Source organism: Bubalus bubalis, chromosome 12, assembly GCF_019923935.1.
Source record: "Bubalus bubalis isolate 160015118507 breed Murrah chromosome 12, NDDB_SH_1, whole genome shotgun sequence".
Classification (NCBI taxonomy): domain Eukaryota; kingdom Metazoa; phylum Chordata; class Mammalia; order Artiodactyla; family Bovidae; genus Bubalus; species Bubalus bubalis.
The window spans coordinates 46,925,267-46,953,182 of NC_059168.1; the positions used below are offsets into that span (position 1 = coordinate 46,925,267).

Genomic DNA, 27,916 nt, shown 5'->3' on the forward strand with positions numbered 1-27,916 from the left:
CACATTTTAATTCCCTAAAGAGTAAACCTGAGAAACCCTAGGTACCCCATCCTCAACCCCAATAAAGACTGAACCCTAGATCCATATTCTCTTTTGCTCTCTCCTGTGACCTTGCTGTGTGGCCCAAAACATGCTGTGTACCCTCCAGTGTAATAAACTTTGTTTTTTTCAAAGTCCTCAGATGGCTTTTGACAATATATGTCATGTAATCATAATAAGAACCATAAGAGTCAGTCCAGTGCCAACTATGGCTCCAAAAGGGGAAATGATGAGATGGGGCTTATCGAGCGCAGTATAGCTCAGGCATTTCTAGCCCACAGCATCCCTACAGAAGGCTAATACACACACAGAATGGGGTGACTTTACGGGGCATTTTTGGGGAAGGAATAATACTGTCTATTGATTGCAGCTGGGTTGCATGAACTTAAACATGACCAAATATAAAGTACTCACACATATATTGCAGCAATATTAATTGCCTTGCTTTGATTGTGTTACTGTAGTTACAGAAGGTATAAAATGTTTGCAACTTCCTATGAGTATATAATTACTTCAACATAAAACACAGACATAGAGAACGGACAAGTGGACATAAGGCTGGAAGGAGAGAGGGTGGGATGAATTGAGGGTTTGAGCTTGACATATATACACTGCTGCTGCTGCTGCTAAGTCACTTCAGTTGTGTCCGACTCTGTGCGACCCCATAGACGGCAGCCCACTAGGCTTCCCCATCCCTGGAATTCTCCAGGCAAGAACACTGGAGTGGGTTGCCATTTCCTTCTCCAATGCATGAAAGTGAAAAGTAAAAGTGAAGTCGCTCAGTTGTGTCCGACTCTTAGCCACCCCATGGACTGCAGCCTACCAGGCTCCTCCTCCGCTCATGGGATTTTCCAGGCAAGAGTACTGGAGTGGAGTGCCATTATAGATGGCTAATGGGAAGCTGCTGTAAAGCACAGGAAGCTCAGCTCTGTGCTCTGTGATGACCTAGAGGGGTGGGGTGGTGGGTGTGGGATGGAGGAACAAGAGGGAGGGGACATGTGTATACTTATGGCTGATTCATGTTGTTGTACAGCAGAAACTAACACAACATTGTAAAGCAATTATACTCCAATAAAAAAAATAAAATGTTAAACACATACAATTATGTGTATGTAAGCTATAATACAGTAAAGTTAATTTTTAAATGATCTTTTAAATGTTTGGGAAAATGTAGTGTAACAACAGCCTGAGTTCATGCTTTGGAGCCAGGAATAATTGTGCCATACCCATAATCTTCTTTAATCTCAGAGAAATGTCTTAACCTCTCTGAGGATCCATTTTGTCATCTGTAAAATAGACACAATACTACCCACATTACAAGGTTGTTGTGAGGTAAACAAATCTATATAGAATGTTTAGTTCACATAAGCATTCCACAGGTTTTAGTTTCCTTTGTCTTTTCCCTTATCCTCTTACGGGTTTTCTTATATAAAATAATTCAAAAATCATTAAAATATATTATTTATCATGTTTATTTACTTTAGTGGTTAGTCATAGCATTGGGACTCACCCAGTCCTTACCCACTGTAATTCTATGCTTAGTAAATTCACCCACCCAACACAGCAATTGTGGTTTACCAGGGAGCAATGTTAACACTTACCACTAGGTGGCAGACCACCCTGTCTATTGAAGATCGGTTTGGTCACCACAGGTGATGGTAACCAGCTATATTTAGGTTATGAAGTCTTGCTGTTTCCTGCTCTGCAGGATATCTGGAAGAGAGATCTCCAGTTTCTCCAGATTTTTCTAAGCCTGAGATTTTTTTAATGTGATCCAATCCTGTACTCATTAAACTTGGTTCAACAGTGTATCGAATATTTATCAAGCTCCTATGACAAATACTCTGCAAAGGGCTGGGGACAGAGCCATGCGTGGCACGGTAGCTTTTAGACTGTGTGTGTGTATGTGTGTGTGTGTGTTTTTATTGCAAAGTGTTTCCCTATCAAATCCTCCTATATAAATCATATAAGGAATTGCAAAATGTATCTGTTCTACTTCACACTCAAAATGCTTTGACCTGGTCAAAGCTAGAAAAAATATGACCAAGTGGACAAAAATGATTCAGATGGATTTCAAATAAACTATGGTACCTTCTCAAGACATCTGGGGTCATAGGGTAACCAATCTGTCCCAGTTTTCCTGGAATTTCCCACTATTAGATCTAAAAATCCCACATTCCATGAAACCCCTCATGCGTGAGTGCTAAGTTGCTTTGCTGCTGCTGCTGCTAAGTCGCTTCAGTCATGTCCGACTCTGTGCAACCCCAGAGATGGCAGCCCACCAGGCTCCCCCATCCCTGGGATTCTCCAGGCAAGAACACTGGAGTGGGTTGCCATTTCCTTCTCCAATGCATGAAAGTGATAAGTGAAAGTGAAGTCGCTCTATCGTGTCGGGCTCCTAGCGACCCCATGGACTGCAGCCCACCAGGCTCCTCCGTCCATGGCCAGGCAAGAGTACTGGAGTGGGTTGCCATTGCCTTCTCCGCTAAGTTGCTTTAGTAGTGTCCAATTCTTTGTGACCCCATGGACTGTAGCCTGCCAGGCTTCTCTGTTCATTGGATTCTCCAGGCAAGAATACTGGAGTGGGTTGCCATGCCCTTCTCCAGGGGATCTTCCCAACCCAGGGATCAATCCTGCATCTCCTGCATTGGCTGCATTAGCAGGTGGATTCTTTGCTGCTGAGCCACCTGGGAAGCCCAGCCTTTGCACTGGGCATAGGCAAATGGACGCTGATTTAGGCATGAAATTTGGGCGAAGCTCAGGCAATGAATTGGTCAGCTGATGTTAGTGAAAACACTCAACCACACACAGTCTTCAGCAACACCACCCTCTGCAACACACATACACACACAAACACCCCTCGGAGGCTGAGTGTATGGATTACACAGCTCTGCACTCTGCTACCAAGAGCATCTGGTTAAGCATGGTAAAAGCAGACACCAGTTACGTGCTTAAAATAAGTTAGGAGAGGGACTTCCCTCATGGTCCGCTAGCTAGGACTCCATGCTCCCAGTGTAGGGGGCTTGGATTCAATCCCTAGTCGGGGAACTAGGTTCCACAGGCCACACTGAAGATGGAGGATCCAGCATGTCTCAACTAAGACCTGGGACAGCCAAATAAATAAATATAAAATGGCTCAGAGGTAAAGAATCTGCCTGCAATGCAGGAGACCTGGGTTCAATCCCTGGGTCAGGAAGATCCCCTGAAGAATGGCAACCTACTCCAGTATTCTTGCCTGGAGAATTCCATGGACAGAGGAGCCTGACGGGCTACAGTCCATGGGGTTGCAAAGAGTCAGACATGACTGAGCGACTTATACTTTCACTTTAAAAAAGAAGAAGAAAAAGAATATCCTTCCTTTTAAAAAAGAATGTTAGGAGGATTGCACAAAGGTGGATCACTTGGCACTGCCAGATGCTGCTTAGTGCTAGGAACCAAGAGGGACAGTGGGGTAGACGAGTAGGAAAGTGGGACCCAGCCTGCAGCCCATGCTGCCCATGCACAGCCTATACATAGATAACGCATAGGCTTCAGGGGCCGAGCCAAGTTTTCAAGGTAAACAAGGCTCAGGGCGCTGTGGCCAGTGTGTTTGATTTGGCACAGGCTCAGGGCGGGAGCAGAGACAGGCATCTCATGATAATGACTCACAGTGCCTGGGAATGGCTGCACCTGAGGAGGGTGTACGAGGGACCATCCAGCCAGCCTCAGGAGAGCCTACGTCTAGTTCGGGTGAGTCATGAGGCACGGTCACCAGCGGTCATCCCCTCCTCCAACCTCAGTGGCTTGTAGTCATTTCCTGTGTCATCCTTAGGCTCTGAGGGAACAGATAGAGATGTTGAGAAAGATAAGTCTTTCTTTGTCTATTCTTTGGCTACCCTGAAGTCAAGTTTGATGTGAAATGGAAGATAAATGACTGAATCTTTCTCTTGTTTAATAGGTCACTGTCACTTTCAATCTGGTCCTGATAATGTTCCATGCTGATGCTTTCACCCTTGTGTTTAGTCACTAATACATTTACATGTAGGGCTACTCTGGTGGCTCAGTGGTAAAGAATCCACCTGCCAATGCGGGAGACAAGGGTTCAATCCCTGAATAGGGATGATCCCCTGGAGAAGGAATTGGCAACCCACTCCAGTATTCTTGCCTGGAGAATCGCAAGGACAGAGGAGCCTGGTGGTAGAGTCCATGGGGTTACAAAGAGCTGGGCATGACTGAGCAACTATTGGGAGAAGGCAATGGCACCCCACTCCAGTACTCTTGCCTGGAAAATCCCATGGACGGAGGAGCCTGGTAGGCTGCAGTCCATGGGGTCGCTAAGAGTCGGACACGACTGAGCGACTTCACTTTCACTTTTTACTTTCATGCATTGGAGAAGGAAATGGCAACCCACTCCAGTGTTCTTGCCTGGAGAATCCCAGGGACAGGGGAGCCTGATGGGCTGCCGTCTATGGGGTCGCACAGAGTCGGACACGACTGAAGCGACTTAGCAGCAGCAGCAGCAGAGCAACTATTACTTATAACTGATAGTCAAGACTGTTGAATGAGTGAATGACTATTCTGGTCGAGGATTTTGTCCATGTTTTTACCTTTGTGTTGCTACCTGAGACTGCTTCCAAGGAGATTTCTCTCAAATATCTCTGGCCTTGAATCAGAGTCAGGATGGAAGCCTTTTTTTTCAGCCACTCGGCATTTAGGATCTTAGTTCCCCATCAAAGATCAAAACTGCGCCCCCTGCAGTGGATGCTCAGAGCCTTAATCAATGAACCACCAGGGAAGCCCCAGAATGGAGCCTTCCATAAAAACAAAACCCAGAGCTTCCAAACAAGACCAAGAATCTCCATATGAAGTGCAGGCAGCTGGACCCTGAGATTGCACCCTTGTTTAGACCCATTGGTCTTTTTCCTCTGCTTTTCCACCTGTGAGCAAATTCTTCCTATTAGATCTTCTATTACAGCTGAATCAGCTATAAACAATGTATACCTCAAGAAGGAGTGAGCAATAATAAGTATGAGTAACATATAAAAAAGAAATCTTGCAGATCTCTGCTGGTTTTTTTTAATTGCTTTTTTCTATTATTGTTTTTTTTTCTATTATTTGTAAACCAAATAAAGTTCATAACGAAAAATCTAACATAAATTATTCAGTGGATTTAAATATCTTTGTATTTTATTAAAGATGCCATTTCTACAGGTATTGGATTGTCATATATATGTGTGTGATACATTGTTTACTCAGACTTCAGTCAAAGACTTGGTGATTGGGTGGGTTTTCAGAAGTCTGGTAATAATTCCTTGGTCTCTGAGGTTGGGATCAACAAGCTAAGGAAGAGAATGTCACCTGAATCCAAGATACAACTCGATCCCAAACTCAGGATATGCCCATTTGAATAGGATCCAAGGAAAATAAGGGAGTTTCCCCTTCTTCATCTCTTAACTTTTCCTTCTTCAATATTGGTTATGAGTCTCTCCAGCCTTCTAGAAAGATATTCCTTCAAAATCCCCCAAAGAAATACTTGATACTTCCAGGAGTTCTTAGGGATTAGATTCCAGTTCAAAGGTCTTTGACTTCGAAAAATGAAAAACAAAAGGTGGGGGACTTTCATATGTAGGAGAATTCTATGTCCTTACAAAAATCCCAGGTGGCTCAGCGGTAAGGAATTCACCTGCCAATGCAGGAGATGCAGGTTCAATCCCCAGGTCAGGAAGATCCCCTGGAAGAGGAAATGGCAACCCACTTGAGTATTCTTACCTGTAAAATCCCATGGACAGAGGAGCCTGGCAGGCTACAGTCCATGCAGTTGCAGAGTCAAACACAACTTAGCAACTGAACAACGACAACAACAACAACAACCTACTGTGTAGCACTGGGAACCATAGCCAACACCCTGTGATAAACCATAATGGAAAAGAATATTAAAAAAAAAGTATATATATGTAAATAATATATATGTATAACTGAATCACTTTGCTGTACAACAGAAATTAGCACAGCATTGTAAATCAACTATACTTCAATAAAATAAATTTTAAAAAGCTACCAATGCCTGCTTCCCTCCAGATATTCTAATTTTGTGGATCTGAAATACAGTCGAACAATAGGATTTCAAAAATCTAATTGGTAGCGAAATTAGACAACTACTCACCTGGACAAAAAAAAAAACCAAAAACCCATTTATCTGTGCATTGGCCACAGCACTAAGCATTTGCACTGATCTCACTAAGACTGGAAGCTAGTACCCTCTCTCTTAGTCTGCTAAGGGTCTCAAGCAACCAGCTAGGTTATTATACAAAGTTCTCACTAGTGGTAGTTGAAAAGACTACGAAAATTAGAAAGGGGATGAATATTAAAATTCCCAGATTACCATGAGAAATAACATCCAAGACAAGGGAGTTGCAGATTAGACTACATCCTTTTCTTAGAGTCTGTTGCTTAGGTATTCAGCACTACACATGTCCATTAAATGGCCACAGAAGAAAACTGGATACTGATGATGTACCATTTCCTAATGGGTAAAAATGCTTTCAGACTGCTCAGATTCATAAGACTATGCACTGCACAAGCAATTAAGACTTGGAACACATTTTCAGTATGATGATACTCTTGGGCTCTGTGTCATGTGGCCTGATGAAGGTGTGGTCCGTTGTGTTCTAAAGTCAAAGGCTTGGCTTAATTCCAATATGGATCCATATTATAACAATTTTTTTTTAACATAGTGGGATTTTTTAAAAAGTTATGAATGAGGGTGGGGTGTATGGAGAGAGTAACGTGGAAACATACATTACCATACATAAAATAGATAGCTAATGGGAATTTGCTGTATAACCCAGGGAACTCAAGCCGGGGGCTCAGTAACAACCTAGAGGGGTAGGATAGGAAGGGAGGTGGGAGGGAGGTTCAGGTGAGAGGGGACATGGGTAAACCTATGACTGATTCATATTGATGTTTGGTAGAAACCAACACAACACTGTAAAGCAATTATCTTTCAATTAAAATAAATATATTTTCAAAAATATGCTAGAGTAACAAAAACTAAAAAAGATGTTTTGAATGTAACTTAAGATGCTATGGATATAATATATAACACGATGAATATAATTAACACTGCTATATGTTATATATGAAAATTGTTAAGAGAGTAAATCCCAAGAGTTCTCATTACACAGAAAAATTTTTTTATGTTTCTTTAATTTTCTCTCTGTATGAGATGTGGATGGCCACTAAACTTATTGTGGTGATTTTTTCATGGCATATGTGAGTCAAATCATTATGATGGACACCTTAAACTTACACAGTAGTGTCTGTCAATTACCTCTCAGTAAAGCTAGAAGAACAAAAAATAGTGTTGTGAATTATAGGGTATGCACATCAATACATCAATACAGGGGCTTTCCAGATAGTTCAAATGATAAAGAATCTGCCTGCAGTGCCGGAGGTCTGGGTTCGATCCTTGTGTCAAGAAGATCCCCTGGAGAAGGGCATGGCTACCCTCTCCAGTGTTCTTGCCTGGAGAATCCCATGGACAGAGGAGCCTGGTGGGCTACAGTTCATAGGGTCACATGCTGTTAGCAGGCAGAATTAGAAGTTAACATTTCACAATGGACTATGATGCCTGAACTAGTTTATTGTGTAAAATAAGTTAGCAGTATCAAAATCACCAGGCATTATTTAGTGACAGAGGCCTGGCTTCCAAAAGAGTTCTAGCACTGGCATCTCTGAAGGGGAAAGATTGAAAAAAGAAAAGGGGATGACTTTAGAATGGGAAGAGAGGAGAGGAGTAAAAGTTAGAAAACATTTAATGGATTAAATCATAAATCTCACCCCTCAAAATAGTTTTAATGAATCTGAGATTAAGAGCCTAGGTAAATCTAACCAAATCACTACAGCTGAAAATATTCTCTGCCACATATGGACCCATAGAGCATCACACAGGTTCCCTGGCTTGGTATCACCCATTTATTCCCATTATACATTGACATTCCCAAAACTCCTGTCATGCTCTGAACTCAGTTTCTTTGAGCATCAAATTATCGGATAGTATTGTTGTCTTCCTTTATTGTCTGGTAGCCAGTCACTTACCTTGCATTTCCATGTTGTCATTCTATTAGGTTTTTAAGTAAATAAACGTAAAGATTTCAGTGTTTGAAGAATGAAAAAATTCTTTGCCAAAGAATTTTAATGACAAAGAATTTAATGACAAGAACTTTAATGACAAAACTGCAAACAGTCATGCAAATAAATCAGAGCTAGTTTGATGGGTTTGAGAGAATGGTTCTGTCTACTTTATACTACTTTGGCTGCACCTGAGTTAAGAGCTTAGTTGCGGTCTGGCCCCAGGATGTCAGATGGCAGAGAAGGACAAGTAGCCCAAGAGGTAAGTCACTGCAAATGACCCAGGAGCCTGGCAGAGTGAACCCAACTCCACATCACACCTAGGTGTGATGGTTAATTTCATATGTCAACTTGGGTATATCATTGTACCCAGTTTTTGTTGAACACCAGTCTAGATATCAGGCTTCCCTGATAGCTCAGTTGGTAAAGAATCCACCTGCAATGCAGGAGACCCTGGTTTGAATCCTGGGTAGGGAAGATCAGCTGGAGAAGGGATAGGCTACCCACTCCAGTATTCTTGGGCTTCCTTTGTGGCTCAGCTGGTAAAGAATCGACCTGCAATGCAGGATACATGGGTTCAATTCCTGGGTTGGGAAGATCCCCTGGAGAAGAGAAAGGCTACCCACTCCAGTATTCTGGCCTGGAGAATTCCATGGACTGTATAGTCCATGGAATCGCAAACAGTCAGACATGACTTAGTGACTTTCACTTTTACTTAGTCTAGATATCACAGTGAAGGCACATTTTAGAGGAAATTAATATTTAAATTGGTAGACTTTGAGTAAAGTAGATTACCCTCCATAATGTGGGTGGGCCATATTCAATCAATTGAAAGCCTTAAGAAGAAAAGACTGAAGTCTCCAGTTGTTGTTTAGTCTCTAAGTCATGTCTGACTCTTTGCAAGCCCATGGACAGTTGCCTACCAGGCTTCTCTGTCCACGGGATTCTCCAGGCAGGAATACTTGAGTGGATTTTCATTTCTTTCCCCGGGGGATCTTCTAGACCCAAGTGTCAAACCCTAGTCTCCTGTATTAGCAGGTGGATTCTTTACCGCTAGCCACCAAGGAAGCTCGAGGTCTCCAGAAGAAGAGGGAATTCTGCCTCCAAATGGCCTTTGGACTTGAGATCACAACATCAAATCATCCCTGAGTCTCCATCTCCAGCCTGTTGGTCTGCCCTGAAAATGTCAAACTTAGTCCCTCAAATCACATGAACCAATTCCTTAAAAACCCTCCTCTCTCTCACCATGCATACACAACACACACATCTTTTTTTTTCTTTACACTTTTAAAAGTTTTTTTTAAGTTTGCTTTTAATTGGAGGATAATTGCTTTACAACGTTGTATTGGTTTCTGCTGTACAATGTGAATCAGCTTAGGTATATATATCTGCTGGGATATATGTATGCTGGGAAAGATTGAAGGCAAAAGGAGAAGAGGGCAGCCGAGAATGAGATGATTAGATAGCATCACCAACTCAATGGACATAAACTTGAGCAAACTCCGGGAGATTGTGAAGGACAGGAAAGCCTGGCATGTGGCAGTCCATGGGGTCACAGAGTTGGATACGACTGATCGACCGAACAACAATAAGAAAACCCCCTCCCTTTTGAGCCTCCCTCCCACACCATCCCCATCCCACTCCTCTGGTTCATCACAGTGCACCAGGCTGAGCTCCCTGTGTTACACGGCAGCTTCCCATTAGCTAGCTGTTTTACACATGGTAGGGTATATATATGTCCATGCTACTCTCTCTCATCTGGTCCCACCCTCTCTTTCCCCCATTCTCTACATCTGCAGCTCTATTCCTGCCCCCACAGACATCCTATTGGCTCTGTTTCTCTGGAGAACCCTGCCTAGTACAGGAGGTGAGCCTTCTCCCAAGGTCCAATTTTCCCCATTATACATATCCAGCATGCAGGTGTGTTTAACACTCAGAGAAGGGGAAAGGTACAGCTAAAGGGGAAAACTATGACCCAGGCATCCTGCAGCTCCCTTAGGAGCAGTCACTGTGAAATGAGTTTCCCCGCTGCCCAGAGAGGAGACAAACGACAAAGAGTCATCTAGAAGCTCTCTGTGTCCAGGCAGTGAGTGGGCAGGGAGGAGTGACAACAGTCGGCAAGCAGGACCAGGTGAGCTGGGCATGGATCTGAGCAGGGTCTCTCTAGCCCATTTGTTCTCCTAATAGGAAAAGGGGCTTAACTGGAATCAAACTGGCCAAGCCTAAAGAGCATTAAATCTTCCCTGGTGGCTGTAATGGTAAAGAATCTGCCTGTAATTCAGGAGATCTGGGTTCTACCCCTGGGTTGGGAGGATCCCCTGGAGAAGGAAATGGCAGCCCACTCCAGTATTCTTCACCTGGAGAATCTCATGGACAGAAGAGCCTGGCGGGCTACAGTCCATGGGATTAAAAAGAGTCAGACATGACTGAGCAGTTATCACAGAAAGGGCATTGGGACTAGACCTGTGAGCATCCAAGGCATATCTTCAGAGGAGAATCTCTAGAAACCCAAGCATTGAGTTTATTTATTTAGCTGCCAAGGGTCTTAGTTGCAGCACTCAGGATCTTTCATTGTGACTTGGGGACTCTCTTGTTTTGGCACAACAGTTTAGTTGCTCTGAGGCATGTGGGATCTTAGTCCTCCAACCAGGGATCGAACCTGTATCCCCTGCATTACAAGACAGATTCTTAAGCACTGGACCACCAGGGAAGTCCCTGAGCACTGGGTTTTTTCGTATTATAATCATGGGACTTTATTTTGAGGTCACTCACTGCTAGAGTTTGAACATGTGAGTTATATTTGTGTGATACTGCATTAATTGGACAATATTCCATTACCATCTGAGCCACCAGGGAAGCCCCACAAATTAAAAAAAAAGGCAACCTATCAATTCATTGCTGTGAAGTGAACTAGAAAAACTGAATAGATTTGTCAACAATATACTCTCCTTTGTGTTTTCCTCTTTCCCTGAACTAAGAAGAATAAAATCAGTTTCTTGTGATATTTCAGGGACTTTTAGAACAAATGAATCTCCAGGAGATTCCAGGACTAGAATGGACTGGCTTTCCAAAACTTATTTGTCCATGTGACCATTTTTTCAAGAAGCATTTCTTGAGGTTTGTGTTTCATGGGACACATGAAATAATCTTTCTTATCACTCCCCAGTTCTCTATTCCTTTTGTTTGCAGAACAAAGCTCTCAGTCTGACAAGAGAAGCCCTTCACAACCTGGCCCCTGCTCTGTAGGTGTATCTCTCACAATTTCTTTCTTTCCTTCTTTTTTGGTTTTATTAAACTACTTGAGTTAGGACTAGTCAAATCTGAAGTCTCTGGTCTGGGGCTAGACTAATAGAATTTTTTCTTGAGCAAGAAATGGTTTGCCTGCTCCCTCCTACCCCGCCCCCCCCCCCCCCCCACTCCCTCTTTGACCATAAGGTTCACAGCTATCTTAGCTATTACGTCAGCTTCTTAGACTTTCAAAGGAATGTTTAAATCAAGCAAATTTGCTGTGGAGGAAGTTAGTTGTTTAATATGAAAGCAATCTAATTTTTGGTAACCTAGCTAAGTTCTCCTGGAAACTCTAAAGACCAAATCTCTTGCTGGTATTTTCAGATAATGATTTTGTATATTTCAGATGACTTTATCTTAATTCATTTCCATTTTTGTCTTCTGTGTCTGTCCTGACAGTAGATACGATTCTCACGATTTCTGTTCAGTGATGCAATCAAATTTACCATCCCTGGAACTGATCAAGTCCATGCCCATCTTTCATTCATAAAAGAAGGATTTATTTGGCTTCTCAGGACAAGAAAGATCTATGTACAAAGGTTCTATCCTAGTACATGTGCACAAAGGGCCTTTTGAATTTAATTTTTATTGTTATTATTATTAATTTTTGGCCATACAGTGCCACATGCCAGATCTTAGTTCCCCGACCAGAGACTGAACCCATGCCCCCTGTAGTGGAAACGCTGAATCTTAACTGCTGAACTGCCAGGGAAGTCCCGCCTTTTGCATTTAGAAAAGAAGTAAGTAATGCTTAGTCCTGTGAGGCTCATACAGCTCTGAGAAATTTAGTATGAACTAAGAACCAGTCATAAGAGCCTGGGTTTACATCTAAAGGACTTCTGTATTCGTGGTTTGGGTTATTTATACGCTTTGGTTTTGCAGAGGACCAATTAACATTTCCTCCTTTAACCATCATAGAAAAGCATAAAGAAAAAACAAAGTCTCTGGTATTGCCACAAGCTGAGAAATACACCCAATGTCTACAGAACGATACCATGCAATCAAGTCTGAACCAGCATTGAGTAGGCGCTTGGAAGACGCCCTTCCATGTAAGAAGGTTGCTAGGCTTGAAATGTTCCCTTTCAAGAAAAGGTTCTCTCTCCCATCCTCAAAGAACCTTTACTTGGGGGTTATCTCTGCTCCTCCCTGCTGAACAGCTTATGGCTGGCTACCTGGTACACATTCAAGTTCATGACGTGCTTGGCCTTTTAACTTAGAAAAACAATTCCAAGGCCAGAGCTGTGTGTAGAAGCCACCCTTCCTGCCTTCTTTTCAGAACTAAGATTAAGGTTTTCTTATGAAAGTGGGACTTCCCTGGCAGTCCAGTGGTTAAGACTCCGCGCTTCCCTGCAAGGGGCAAGGGTGTGGGTTTCCAGGAACAAAGACTCCACATGTTGTTGTTGTGTGCTCAGTTGTGTTGGACTCTTTGTGACCCCAAGGACTGTAGCCTGCCAGGCTCCTTTGTCCATGGGATTTCCCAGACAAGAATACTGGAGTTGCCAGTATTCCTCCTCCAGGGGATCTTCCCAGCTCAGGGATGGAACCCATGTCTCTTGCATCTCCTGCCTTGGCAGGTGGATTCTTTACCACTAGTGCCACCTTGGAATCCCAAGATCTCTCATGCCGGGCAGCCAAAAAAAAAAAAAAGGTTTTCTCATAAAGGACAGTTTTTTCACTGATTTAGTAAAAAGGAGATGGTCATCAGAGAGATGTTTAAAAGGATAAAGTGGAGGACACTCTTCTATCCCACAGCCTCTCCCTGATCTCCACATTTTGGCTTCTGCCAGTTCTCTCAGAATAAACTGTTAAAGGAAGTACAGATCGTCTGGGCCCCACCCACTAGCCTCCTGGCCACAGCTCCATCTGCCTTGGGGTTTCAAAAAAACAGATCCACATCTGAGTCACTGGTGGCCTCTGTGGGTGAAACGGGGGCTGGCCTCTGGGATCAGGTGATGGTCGCATGGCTGGAAACACAATTACTAAGCCAATAGGAAGAGTGAATGTATTATAGGCATGCTTGCCCTGCTTCTGAAATTCAGGAGCTGCAAGGAAGCTGCTTTCAAAGTGAAAGGAGAATTTCAGTTCACCACAGGCTGTCCGGAAAGGAAGAATGTGGAGACATCGCGTTACCTCAAAGCACAGCTGCGAGAGAGGAAGCCTGAGTTTCTACAGGTGGATCAGAAGAGCAAACGTCACAGGCTGACAACCCTCCACATCAGCTGAGCCAGAGTTGATCACTTCCCTCAGAGTATGGTTGTTGGGGGAAGTCTGTAAGGGTAATACTGGCCTAAATTTCCTGCTCGTGGGGGTCTGTAAACTCAGCATTAAGAGAAGGGTGGGTACTTCCACCATCTCAATTCTGCAACAAGTGCAGACAAACACCACTGGTTCTAGTCATTCATTTATTCATTGGTTATTTCACGTCATTTCACCAGTACTTACTGAGCACCTACTAGGTGTCCAGTGTTGCACGGATGCTGAAGAGACAACAATTAACAAGAGGGGCTGTACTTGAACTGGTGGCAGCTCAGACCCATGGTGCTTTAGGATAAAGGACAGATGACCCTGTCTTCATGCTACCCAAGAAGGGCAAACCTGCAGGGGTTAGAAGTGCAAATAGATTAACATGAGAGCCAAAAAACCTTTGGGTTGGAAGGGACAGTTGGGAATTCCCTGGCAGACCAGTGGTTAGGGCTCCATGCTTCCACTAGGCTTGGGTTTGATCCCTGGTTGGGGACCTAGGATTCCTGCATCCCTGGCTGCCAAAAATGAAAAGGGAAGGTTCTGTTAGGATGATCCCTCTGACTTCCTTTTCTGACTCCCGGTGTTTTTCCAGGAAAATGACACTTACTGACTCACAATTAATAGTGTGAACTCTGACTTATTTTCTTAGTTCTGGGTCAGCATTGATTCAAACTCTTTACACCAGTCCTCTCTCCAACCAGTTGCGTTTATTTGTAAGAAAATTAAAGGGAATTATTAGTTTATACGTTTTTCTTTTCCCACTCATGCCATGCAGCATATGAGATCTTAGTTCCCTGAACAAGGATCGAACCTTCACCCCTTGTCTTCACAGAATCTTAACCACTGGACTGCCAGGGAAGTCCCTATAAGTTTATTATTATTCTATAAAATTAATGGGAATTATTCTGTTAGAACCATAGAATAGAGGAGGGAAGGGTAAGTATTTTTTTCCTACTGAGAACATTCAAAGATAATTAAAAATTAATGTATCTGATATCATTAGTGCTTCGGTTTTATCAAGATAAATGAGCAAGTGATAGGAAAAACAAGAGGTAGGGAATAAAAAGGAGAAAGAAATGGAGCTTAAAGAAGTCAGGAGGCTTCCCTGGTGGCTCAGTGGTAAAGAATCCACCTGCCCGTGCAGGAAATATGAGTTCGACCCCTGGTCCAGAAATATCCCACATATTGAGTAGCATCTAAGCCCAAGCACCACAAGTACTGAGCCTGTGCTCCTGAGCCTGGGAGCTGCAACTACTGAGCCCACGTTCCCTAGAGCCTGTGCTCTTCACAAAGAGAGAAGCTGCCACAATGAGAAGCCTGAGCACTACCACTAGAGAGCAGCCCCCGATCGCCGCGACTAGAGAAAGCCCGAGGGGAGCAAAGAAGACCCAGCAAGCCAAAAATAAATAAATAAAATTATAGGGGAAAAAAAAAAGTCAGGAGCAAGACTTCCCCAGTTGCTAAGACTCCATGCTCCCAACACAGGGGGCCCAGTTTCGATCCCTAGTTGGGACGCTGTATCTCACATGCCACAACTAAAGACCTCACACACTGCAGCTAAATATTAGGATCAGCCAAATAAAAATAAATAAATAAGTATTTTTTTAAAAGTTAGGAGCTTTGCCACAGTGAAGTGGGTGAAACAAGACTGGAATTTAATATTGCTATTTCCTGGGCTTCTCTTAACTGCTGTGCCCAAAGGGTTCAGATCTTTCTAAAAACTGATGAATAAAGATAACAGCCACTCATCCTTCAAATCTCAGCATCCAAGTTTCAGAATATGAAAGCCAGGAATTAATACAACATGTCAAATAGGCATCAAACCTATAATTGAAAGACACTTCCTGGTTTCTTTGTTTACTTTTCAGCTCTTAAGAGAATAAAAAACCTTAGGACTGGCAGCACCTAGAAAAGACATCTAGAAGTTGATATTTAGCTGGAAATTTATTTCATTGTCTATTTAAAGATATCTAAGAAAGAAAATGTCACAGCTTCCTAGATGAATCACTCCAGTGTTGAATAACTTCTTTAGCTTTCACCTACATCTAGTCTCTTGAGTTTCTCAAGATGCTCTGCTTTTGTGATCGGGACTGTTACTGCTCTACATTTTTCACAATTCAACATCACAGTGCAACCACCCTCAACAAGACCCGCGAACCTCTCACACAGTGGGATTTATGTGAGTTGGTGGCTAGTGACCCTTATCCACATGGGCCAATGGATGGGAACTTCTTTGTCATGGGCAGGTGGCAGAGCTCTTGCCTTGAGCTTTGGTGAGTCCCTGCGTGTCATCCTGCCCAGGAATCTTTCATGTAGTTTCTTCTCCTTTATTACTTTGAAATCTGCTTTTAAATATCCAGGTAATTTATTTATTTATTGTAATTGAAGTACAATTGATTCAGAATGTTGCGTTAGTTTTGAAACAGAACAAGACCCTATGTTCCTTGGCCCCATGTCCTCAACCTTCCTTTTATTTGTGGAAAATTTAGCCAAAGAATAAGTTTAATTAGAGAAGTGAGAAAATGCAGAAGCAAAGAAAAGCAGTCAAACAGAACAAAACAATAACAGATTAGACAGTAAGCAAAGTCAAGGACCTTTTAGTTCCTTCTCAAGGGCTATAGATCATATTTGGAGCCATATCCTGTGAGCTGTCTTATAGATACTGAAACCTCCACCAGGTGGGAGAAGTTAACTACATAATGACCAGACTGTAGCCATGACATAAGCCGCCACAATTTCGAGAACTGGTCTCGTGGAAATGGGAACAAATCCACCCTGGAACTGAAGATTAACTGTACCTAAAATAATCAGGAAGATGCTGATCACAACTCTGATGACCAATTTCAAGATGACCGTCAGAGCTGACTGTGCTCTTTCGGCAATGTAGCCCCTCTCTCTGCCTATAAAAGCTTTTGCCCCCTGATTATCAGTGGGGGGTGATATACTCCAGTATTCTTGCCTGGAGAATTCCCGTGGATAGAGGAGCCTGGCAGGCTACAGTCCATGGGGTGGCAAAGAGTCTGATACAACTGAGTGACTAATACTTTCACTTTCATATATATATATATATTTCACATATCTATATTCTTTTTCAGATTCTTTTCCATTATGGTATATTACAGGATATTGAATATAGTTGCCTTTGTTATACAGTAGCTCCCTGTTTATCTATTTTGTATGTAGGTGTTTGTATCTGCTTACCCCAAACTCCCAGTTTATTCCTTCCTGCTTCCCCTTTGGTAACCATAAGTCTGTTTTTCATGTCTGTGAGTCTGTTCCTGTTTTTTAAATAACTTCCTTTGTGTCGTATTTTAGATTCCACATATACATGATATCATAGGCTATTTGTCTTTCTCTTTCTGATTTACTTCACTAGTATAACAATCTCTAAGTCCGTCTCAGTTCAGTTCAGTCGCTCAGTCGTGTCCGACTCTTTGCGACCCCATGAATCACAGCACGCCAGGCCTCCCTGTCCATTGCCAACTCCCGGAGTTCACTCAGACTCACGTCCATCGAGTCAGTGATGCCATCCAACCATCTCATCCTCTGAGGTCCCCTTCTCCTCCTGCCCCCAATCCCTCCCAGCATCAGAGTCTTTTCCAATGAGTCAACTCTTCGCATGAGGTGGCCAAAGTACTGGAGTTTCAGCTTTAGCATCATTTCTTCCAAAGTCCTTCTACATTGCTGCAAATGGCAGTATTTAATTCTTGTTTATGACAAGTAATATTCCATTATATATATTATGGGACCTCTATTTCTTCAGTGCAGCTTTTGTTTCTCAGGCTTTCACCAGTGAAGAGAAAATCAAGGGCCCAAATCATAACTCCAGAAATTGATTCTCTAAGGCCCACTCGCTATGCTAAGGCCCCACTCCAGAGTTCTTCCTCTCCTCAGTACTAGACACCTGTTGTTTTTGTCTACCCAGCCTTCATCCCCTCCTCAACTGATAGAACTCTGATTTCTTGTAGGATCATTCCCTCCCCCCAAATGATTAATACCATGTAATCCAGCAATCCCACTTCTGGATCCATACACACAGAAGAACTGAAAGCAGGGTCTTGAAGAGATATTTGTACACCCATCTTCATAGCAGCATCATTTACAATAGTTAAAATTTGGAAACAACCAAAGTGTTCATAAATGGATGAATAGATAAGCAAAGTATGTTACACACATACAATGGAATACTATTTGGCTTAAAAAGGAGGGAAATTCTGACATACGCTACAACATGGTTGAACTCTGAGGATTTTATGCTAGGTGAAATAAGCCAGACACAAAATACAAAAAAGATAAGTACTGTATAAGTCCACTTATATGAGATATTTAGAAGAGTCAAAATCTTGGAGATAGAATGTAGAATGGTGATTGCCAAGGCTATTGTGTAATGAGTCTAGAGTTTCAGTTTTACAAGGAAAGAGTTCTGGAGATGAATGGTGGTGATGGTTGTACAACATTATGAATGTATTTAATACTGTTGATTTACATCCTTTAAAATGGTTAGGACAGTAAATTTCATGTTATGCGTACTTTAGAAAAAAATCTCTTGAGAGCTTTTAACTAGCCTGATGCCCAGGCTGTATCTCTAACTTATTAATTACATCAGATTATCTGAGGGTGGGATCCAGGTGTATATATATATATATTCCACCCCCCCCTGAAAATAATGGAAACAGTGACAGACTTTATTTTCTTGGGCTGCAAAATCACTGCAGATGATGACTGCAGCCATGAAATTAAAAGACCCTTGCTCTTTTTAAGAAAAGCTATGACAAACCTAGACAGTGTATTAAAAAGCAGAGATATTACTTTGCCAACAAAGGTCTGTCTAGTCAAAACTATGGTGTTTCCAGTAGTCATGTATGGATGTAAGAGTTGGACCATAAAGAAGGCTGAGCACTGAAGAACTGTTGCTTTTGAACTGTGGTTTTGGAGAAGACTCTTGAGAGTGCCTTGGACTGCAAGGAGATCCAACCAGTCCATCCTAAAGGAGATCAGTCCTGGGTGTTCATTGGAAGGACTGTTGTTGAGGCTGAAACTCCAATACTTTGGCCACCTAATGGGAAGAGCTGACTCATTAGAAAAGACCTTGATGCTGGGAAAGACTAAGAACAAGAGGAAAATGGGCTGAGAGAGGATGAGACGGTTGAATGGCATCACCAACTCAATGGACGTGAGCTTGAGCAAGCTCAGGAAGGTGGTGAAGGACAGGGAAGCCTGCTGTGCTGCAGTCTGTGTGCTGTGCTGTTCTTAGTCGCTCAGTCATGTCTGACTTTTTGCGACCCCATGGGCTGTAGCCTACCAGGCTCTTCTGTCCATGGGGATTCTCCAGGCAGGAATACTGGAGTGGGATGCTATTCCCTCCTCCAGATTCTCTTCACAACTGAGCCACCAGGGAAGCCCAAGAATACTGGGATGAGTAGCCTTCCTTTCTCCAGAGGATCTTTCTGACCCAGAAATCAAACCAGGGTCCCCTGCATTGCAGGCAGATTCTTTACCAGTTGAGCTACCAGGGAAGCCCAGTGCTACAGTCTATGGGGTCACAAAGATTCGGACATGACTGAGTGACTGAACAACAATAAAGTCTCCCCTGGTAATTCAACTGCAGTCAAAGCTGAGTCCCAATACCCTAAAAATAAAGTATATGTCAATTCTCCCTTCTCAAACTCTTCTGGAATAGCACTGAGTGGAATGTTGGGTAGGATCCTCTGTATATTAATGAAATATAAAAACCTATACGGCCTTCTCTGGTGGCTCAGATAGTAAAGAATCTGCCTGCAATGCAGAAGAGCTGGGTTCTGTCTTTGGATCAGGAGGATTCCCTGAAGAAGGGAATGGCAATCCACTCCAGTATTCTCTCCTGGAGAATTCCATGGACACAGGAGGCTTGTGAGCTACAGTCTATGAGGTCACAAAGAGTCATATGTGACTGAGCAACTAACACACACACACAAACCTATATCATTTACTTTTTAAGCCTACTGATTATTTCTTTTCTGTTTTTTTCTTTCCTTAAAACATTTTTATTTATTTATTTGACTATGCCAGGTCTTAGTTACAGCATGCAGGATCACTTTCCCTGACCAGGGATTGAACCCAGGCTCCCTGCATTGGAAGTGCAGAGTCTTAGCCACTGGACCACCAGGGAAGTCCCGAAACCTATATAATTTAAGTGGTTATTTCTCTTGTATCTTCTTTCTCCACCCCCTCCTACTTTTGCTTCTTTCCCTCTTCCTGTCTTCCTTTCTGCCAAGCATATTTAATGTATAAAAACTATAAAATGTATAATGTGTAAAAACTATACAGTCCATGGAATTCTCTAGGCCAGAATACTAGAGCGGGTGGCATTTCCCTTCTCCAGGGGATCTTCCCAACCCAGGGATCAAACCCAGCTCTCCCACATTGCAGGTGGATTCTTTACCAGCTGAGCCACAAGGGAAGCCCATATTTAATTGAATTGTAAGTCTGGTGTTAGTATGGTGTTCTTTTCCTCCTCTATCAATTGTCTTCCAAAACAGAAATTCCTGACTTAACTGCCTTTCCACCTTCCAATTTACATCTTTTCTGAAGTTCTAATTCTAGTTCCTAGCTCTCTGCCTCCCTCTCCTTTACCTTTTATTCTTGAGCAATATAGCTCTTGCCCAAATAGTATGCCCAGGGTCCTTAACTTCCAGCATTCCCAAGATGGCCATACCAACAAAGTCCTTCTGGAATCCTCATTGTCTCATATTCATTTCATAGTGTTGGGTACTCAGGGCTTAGTAAAAGTAATCTATGTGTAAGGGGCAAGTTCCCTAGGAAGACAGGAGATGGAAACCCTGGATCCCAGGGCAATGGACTTTTGAGAAGTTCCCCCTTCATCTTCTTACTGTTGGCAATAAAGTTTACTCAATCAGTTGATTGAAAGGAAGGTCTTCTTTGGTTTGGGTGGGTGTTCAGGACAGTTAGGGAAGGTGGAAAGAGAAATGCTCCTTCTGTGTACCGGGTCCCAGTCAAGGCCCAAGGGGCTCAGTTTAAAAGGCACAGCACCTGCCGTAAGGAAAACACAGTCTAAGGGAGAGGCAAGTGATTCAGTTCAGTTTAGTCGCTCAGTCCTGTCCGACTCTTTGCAACCCCATGAATCGCAGCACACCAGGTCTCCCTGTCCATCATCAACTCCCAGAGTTCACTCAGACTCACGTCCATCAAGTCAGTGATGCCATCCAGCCATCTCATCCTCTGTCATCCCCTTCTCCTCCCGCCCCCAATCCCTCCCAGCATCAGAGTCTTTTCCAGTAAGTCAACTCTTCGAACGAGGTGGCCAAAGTACTGGAGTTTTAGCTTTAGCATCATTCCTTCCAAAGAAATCCCAGGGCTGATCTCCTTCAGAATAGACTGGTTGGATCTCCTTGCAGTCCAAGGGACTCTCAAGAGTCTTCTCCAACTTACCATAAGGTGTTTTAATCACCTGCAAGTGATTAGCAGGTGATTAAAACACCTTATGGTAAGTGCTGTGCTGGGGTGAGCATGGGTGCCATGGAAACTAAGAGAAGGGAACCAAACCTACCATGAGGAGATGAAGGAGTAGTCAAGAAAGGCTTCTTGTAAGGAGGCATCATGAAGACTGTGTTTAATTTTTAACTTAAAAGATATGCAGGTAACATAGGTTCAGTGTAGAAAATTAGAGTGAGTCAAGAAAGGACATGAAAGATAAGCATAAACACCTTTTTGAAAATGTTCTGGGACTTCCTTCGTGGTCCGGTGGTTAAGAATCTGCCTTGCAATGCAGGGGACTTGGATTCAATCCCTGGTGGGGAACTAAGAGCCCACTTGCCCCAGAGCAATTGAGCCTGCACTCTACAACTACTGAGCCTCTGTGCTCCAGAACCCTCGAGCCACAACTAGAGAGTCCATTTGAAAGTGTTAGTTGCTCACTCAGAGTTGTCCCACTCTGTAAGTCCATGGACTTTAGCCCACCAGGCTCCTCTCTCCATGGGATTCTCCAAGCAGGAATACTGAAGTGGGTAGCCATTCCCTTCTCTAAGGGATCTTCCCAACCCAGGATCAAACCTGGGTCTCCTGCATTACAGGCAGATTCTTCACTATCTGAGCCACCAAGGAAGCCCAGAGGATCCATGTTTCACCACAAAAGATTCCATATGATCCAGCGAAGATCCCACATGCTGTAACTAAGACCCAACTAAGCCAAAAAAACACAAAATTCTAATTTGTGCAATGTTGAAGGGGGTTACGAGATTAAACTTGCAACCACACTTTATTGTACAGGGTCCTGTCCTGGGATGCCATGCTTGGTGACAGGTGCCTGAAAATGCTGAAATCAGTCTCTGCAAAGATGTAAGTTCCCTGAGGAAACAAAAGGGGAAGATCTGTATCCAGGACAAGGTCTTTTGAGGAGTCCTCCTCCACCCTCTGATTGCTGGCAGCAAAAGTTATCCAGCCAGTGAAGACCTTGAGGGGTCTTTCCAGCTGAAGCGTGCATTGAACCTTACTTTATTTTTATTTTCTTGAGAAAGAAATGGAAAATTTTATTCAAGCCAACCTGAGGATTAATCTGGGAGACAGACTTTCAGGAAACTGAGGACTCCTCCCAGACCTTATTTCATTTTTTAATACATCTAAGCACTGAATGTGTGTTCCCAACTACCTGGCAGGGGGTGCAGAATGCAAATGGGAATATAGATCATGTGTCCTCCAAAGAGCTACCAGTTTTGCTAGGAACGTCTAAAATGAATAACGTTTTTCTCCTGATGATGAGAATACTTTCTGTCTGAATCTCAGTGCCTAGCAGGCAGGTCATGGCCTAGGCATTTAAAATATTTGATAAAGAATGCATAAAACAAGTAGAAAACACTGAGTCTGTTTATAAGCTCCAGCCCTATGGTATGATAGACCATAGGGGAATAAAAATTCTTGTTGTTGTCAATTTTTATTAAGTAATCTATTTCTTTTTTTAAAAAAAATTATTAATAATTATTTTTGGCTATGCTGGGCCTTAGTTGCTGTGCTGGCTTTCTCTAGTTGCAGTAAATGGGCTTCTTATTGTGGTGACTTCTTGTTGTGGAGCAAGGGTTCCAGGGCCCACAGGCTTCAGCAGCTGCAGCACACAGGCTCGGTAGTTGTAGCTCACAGGCCTAGTATGCAGAGTCAGCAGTTGCAGTGCATGCGCTTAGTTGCTCGGCAGCATGTGGAATCTTTCCAGACCAGGGACTGAACCCATGTCCCCTGCATTGGCAGGTGGATTCTTATCCACTGCACCACCAGGGAAGTCCCTTAATCTATTTCTTTATTTAAGTTGTAGTAGATGATATAACTGGAGAAGGAAATGGCAACCCACTCCAGTGTTCTTGCCTGGAGAATCCCAGGGACAGGGGAGACTGGTGGGCTGCCATCTCTGGGGTCACACAGAGTCGGACACGACTGAAGTGACGCAGCAGCAGCAGCAGCAGATGATGATATAACATCTGATGCCTACTTGGAAAGATACAAAAGGGTACACATTTAAAATTCTCCTTCTTAGGAATTCCCTGGAGGTCCAATGGTTAGGACTCGGCACTTTCAATCTCTGGTGTGGGCAGGGTACTAAGATCCCACAAATCATGTGGTACAATAAAAAAATAAGCATAAATAAAATTCTTCCTGGTTGCACAACTGGGCAATATATTCAATCACTGAATGTTACCCTTTAAATAGGTGAATTGTATGTTATGCGAATTGCATCTCAATAAGGCTGCTAGAAAAATGAAACAATCTTCCTCATATCCTCCCATTCTTGTGCCTTGGCCACCCTGTTTTTTCCAGAAACAATCTTGTCGTCTGTTTTCTTCTTCCAGAGGGATATAGATATAGATAGGTATAGAAATACACATTCCTTTACATAGAAACAAGAATACACAGAAGAACTGTACAAAAAAGATCTTCACAATCCAGATAATCATGATGGTGTGATCACTCACCTAGATCCAGATATCCTAGAATGTGAAGTCAAGTGGGCCTTAGAAAGCATCACTACTAACAAAGCTAATGGAGGTGATGGAATTCCAGTTGAGCTATTTCAAATCCTAAAAGATGATGCTGTGAAAGTGTTGCACTCAATATGCCAGCAAATTTGGAAAACTCAGCAGTGGCCACAGGACTGGACATGGTCAGTTTTCATTCCAATCCCAAAGAAAGGCAATGCCAAAGACTGCTCAAACTACGGCACAATTGCACTCATCTCACATGCTAGTAACGGAGAAGGCAATGGCAACCCACTCTGGTACTCTTGCCTGGAAAATCCCATGGACGGAGGAGCCTGGTAGGCTGCTGTCTATGGGGTTGCACAGAGTCGGACACGGCTGAAGCGACTTAGCAGCAGCAGCAGCACACGCTAGTAAAGTAATGCTCAAAATTCTCCAAGCCAGGCTTCAGCAATATGTGAACTGTGAACTTCCAGATGTTCAAGCTGGTTTAAGAAAAGGCAGAGGAACCAGAGATCAAATTGCCAACATCCACTGGATCATGGAAAAAGCAAGAGAGTTCCCGAAAAACATCTATTTCTGCTTCATTGATTATGCCAAAGCCTTTGACTGTGTGGATCACAATAAACTGTGGGAAATTCTGAAAGAGATGGGAATACCAGACCACCTGACCTGCCTCTTGAGAAACCTATATGCAGGTCAGGAAGCAACAGTTAGAACTGGACATGGAACAACGGACTGGTTCCAAATAGGAAAAGGAGTATGTCAAGGCTGTATATTGTCACTCTGCTTATTTAACTTTTGTGCAGAGTACATCATGAGAAATGCTGGGCTGGAAGAAGCACAAGCTGGAATCAAGATTTCCGGGAGAAAGATCAATAACCTCAGATATGCAAATGACGCCACCCTTATGGCAGAAAGTGAAGAGGAACTAAAAAGCCTCTTGATGAAAGTGAAAGAGGAGAGTGAAAAAGTTGGCTTAAAGCTCAACAACATTCAGAAAACGAAGATCATGGCATCTGATCCCATCACTTCATGGGAAATATATGGGGAAACAGTGTCAGACTTTATTTTTGGGGCTCCAAAATCATTGCAGATGGTGATTGCAGCCATGAAATTAAAAGACGCTTACTCCTTGGAAGGAAAGTTATAACCAACCTAGACGGCATATTAGAAAACAGAGACATTACTTTGTCAACAAAGGTCCGTCTAGTCAAGGCTATGGTTTTTCCATTGGTCGTGTATGGATGTGAAAGTTGGACTGTGAAGAAAGCTGAGCGCCAAAGAATTGATGCTTTTGAAGTGTGGTGTTGGAGAAGACTCTTGAGAGTCCCTTGGACTGTAAGGAGATCCAACCAGTCCATCCTAAAGGAGATCAGTCCTGGGTGTTCATTGGAAGGACTGATGCTGAGACTGAAACTCCAATACTCTGGCCACCTCATGTGAAGAGTTGACTCATTGGAAAAGACCCTGATGCTGGGAGGGATTGGGGGCAGGAGGAGAAGGGGACAACAGTGGATGAGATGGTTGGATGGCATCACCAACTCGATGCACATGAGTTTGGGTGAACTCTGGGAGTTGGTGATGGACAGGGAGGCCTGGCGTGCTGCAATTCATGGGGTCACAAAGAGTCGGACACGACTGAGCGACTGAACTGAACTGAACTGATATACATATAATAGCACACATGCACATATGTATACAGAAGTATATATCACCCTCTTTTTATTTAATCAATTTAATTTATTTATTTGGATGCACTGGGTCTCAGCTGAGGCATGGGGAATATTTTAATTGCATCTTACAGGATCTAGTTCCCTGAAAGTGAAAGTGTTAGTCACTCAGTCGTGTCCAACTCTTTGCAACCCCACGGGATTGTAGTTTACCAGGTTCCTCTGCCCATGGGATTCTCCAAGCCAAAATACTGGAGTGGGTTGTCATTCTCTTCTCCAGGGGATCTTCCTGACCCAGGGATTGAACCTGGGTCTCCTGCATTGCAGGCAGATTCTTTACCATTTTAGCCACCAAAAAAAAAAAACAAAAAAACAAAAAACACACACACCAAAAAACAAACAAAAAAAAACCCAACCAGGGATCAAATTCAGGTCCTCTGCACTGGGAGTGCAGGGTCTTAACCAGGGGATCACCAGGGAAGTCTACCATCTTCTTTTTATTTTTTTATTTTATTTTATTTTTAAACTTTACAATATTGTATTGGTTTTGCCAAATATTGAAATGAATCTGCCACAGGTATACATATGTTCCCCATCCTGAACCCTCCTCCCTCCTCCCTCCACCATCTTCTTTTTAATAGAAAAGCCTAGGGCAGAGTCCTAGAGGGTATGTGCGTGCGTGTTCAGTCATGACCAACTCTTTGGGACCCCATGAACTGTAGCCCACCAGTCACTGTCCATGGAGTTTTCCAGGCAAGGATGGGTTGAATGGATTGCCATTTCCTCCTCCAGGGGATCTTCCCCACCCAGGGATCGAACCCAAGTCTCTTCTCTCCTAGAAGGATTAGAGACCAAAGTCTAGGAGAGGACAGTGGGTAACAGCTGCTGTGAAAGAGCAGAAGCACAGGCAGACAGAAGAGTCATGAAGTGCATTTTCAGACAGAACGGAGTTCAGACTGTGTTGAAAGATGGGAGGGAAATATAACCAGTCAGAGACTACAAGGAAGCCTAGGGCTTATTTGTGACACACAGGATCCCTGGTCTTTTGGCACCATAAAAGGGGACCAATGTATCCCAGTTTTGCCCTAAACCTTCCCAGTTTTAAGGCACAAGCTTTCAAGTCCTGGAAAATCCAGGAGTATCAGAACCATTCAATCATCTTGGTGGGTTGATCCTCTCTTCCCCCGCACCCTGCCCAGGCGATAGAGATGGTGAGTTTTATTTCATCTTGTCTGGATGGAGGTTTGATTTGTTCTCAAATGTTCCAGGATGGAAAGAGACACGGAGAAAGCACAGGGTTAGATTGTCAGCTTTGTTTTCGCCTTCACTGTCAAAGGAGAGAGCAGCATGACCGATTGCAGAACTGAACCTGGAGGCTGGATTTTCTTCATGTTTCTTTGGCTCCAATGTAAATCAGATCAGGTGTCTTGATCCTTTTTACCACCACCCTTCTCACCTGACTCTCTGGCAGGCTTTGTTCCCTGCACGGTCTGGATCAGGACTGGCCTTGTCACTTTGACCTTTTGGGACATTTGCTCATCTATCTTTTCACCTTTCCTGCTGGTCTTTGCTCAGATGGCAGAGCCGGAACTACTATTGCTGCTCTGTGTCTGAGCTCTGAGATCAGCAGGAGGGTTAGATTGCTTCCCCAGGAGCCTTCTTCTTTGGTGGAGCGGCTGGCATTACCTTTAGAGATTGCTCAGGTTTGGGAGGCTTAGAAGTTGAAGAGTGACAATTTTTCTCCTTAGTAAGTATTTTCTTTTCTAGAGACTTCTTCCTATCTTTTCTTCATACATTTCTGCTAGGTGCGGTCTGTGATGACTCACTTCCTGTCCTCAGCCTTTCCTTTTCCTGAATTTCTTCACTTTGTCAGCTTGTGTGTCTCTCCCGAGTTTGAAGTTCTAGTTTTGGCTCTAGAATGTCCCTAGCAGCTATGTCAACAAGCTTTGCCCCTCACTCACAGAGGCTGCTCACCCGGAGGTGCTGGTAGAGGAAATGTCTTCCTTGGGAGTACCCTGAGGCTTTACATTCACGATGAGTCTGTGGGTGGGAGGACCTGTACCATCATGCCTCTCTAATCATCTCGTCTGCCATAACTATCTTCATAGTCGTTTCCTCTTCCTTTGTATTTCTAATCCCTCTGGTGCCCACGACCAAATACTCTTCCTGCCACTGCCTGTCCTGTAATCATAGCCTCTGTCATAGTCTCTACTGCATCAGTCATCATAGCAATCCTGGCCCCCATGTCAATCCACATTCCCATGTGGACCGGACCATCCTACTATCCTATTTATCCTAACACACATCGTGATATTGGCATGAATCATAACTATCTCAACACTTGTCTCCAAAGCTATCATCACCTCTTCTGGACAAGTAGTCCTCAAAGCTGTCCGCAGCACGATGAGCCCTACAGTGTGAATCTCTTGGCCAAAAGAACCAAGTATCAGCCGAAGGATCCAGTATTGGATCAGCAATATCCATTTGAAATCTCCTGCCTTCTAGAAATCCTTCACTGATACTCAGGGTAGTACTGAGCAAGGAATCTAAACTCCGGACCTCAAAGTCAGGTTAACCAAAACCTTTCAATCTACTTGCTGGGTTCAT

The 27,916-nt window shown here is 43.3% G+C and overlaps 1 non-coding gene and 1 pseudogene across 1 annotated transcript; both read right to left on the reverse strand.

Moving 5' to 3' along the window:
* Positions 1–19,755: 19,755 nt before the first annotated feature.
* Positions 19,756–19,828, reverse strand: TRNAG-UCC. The gene has a single exon. It is a non-coding gene; the product is annotated as a tRNA-Gly (tRNA).
* Positions 19,829–26,106: 6,278 nt separating this feature from the next.
* Positions 26,107–27,916, reverse strand: LOC112578219 (annotated as a pseudogene).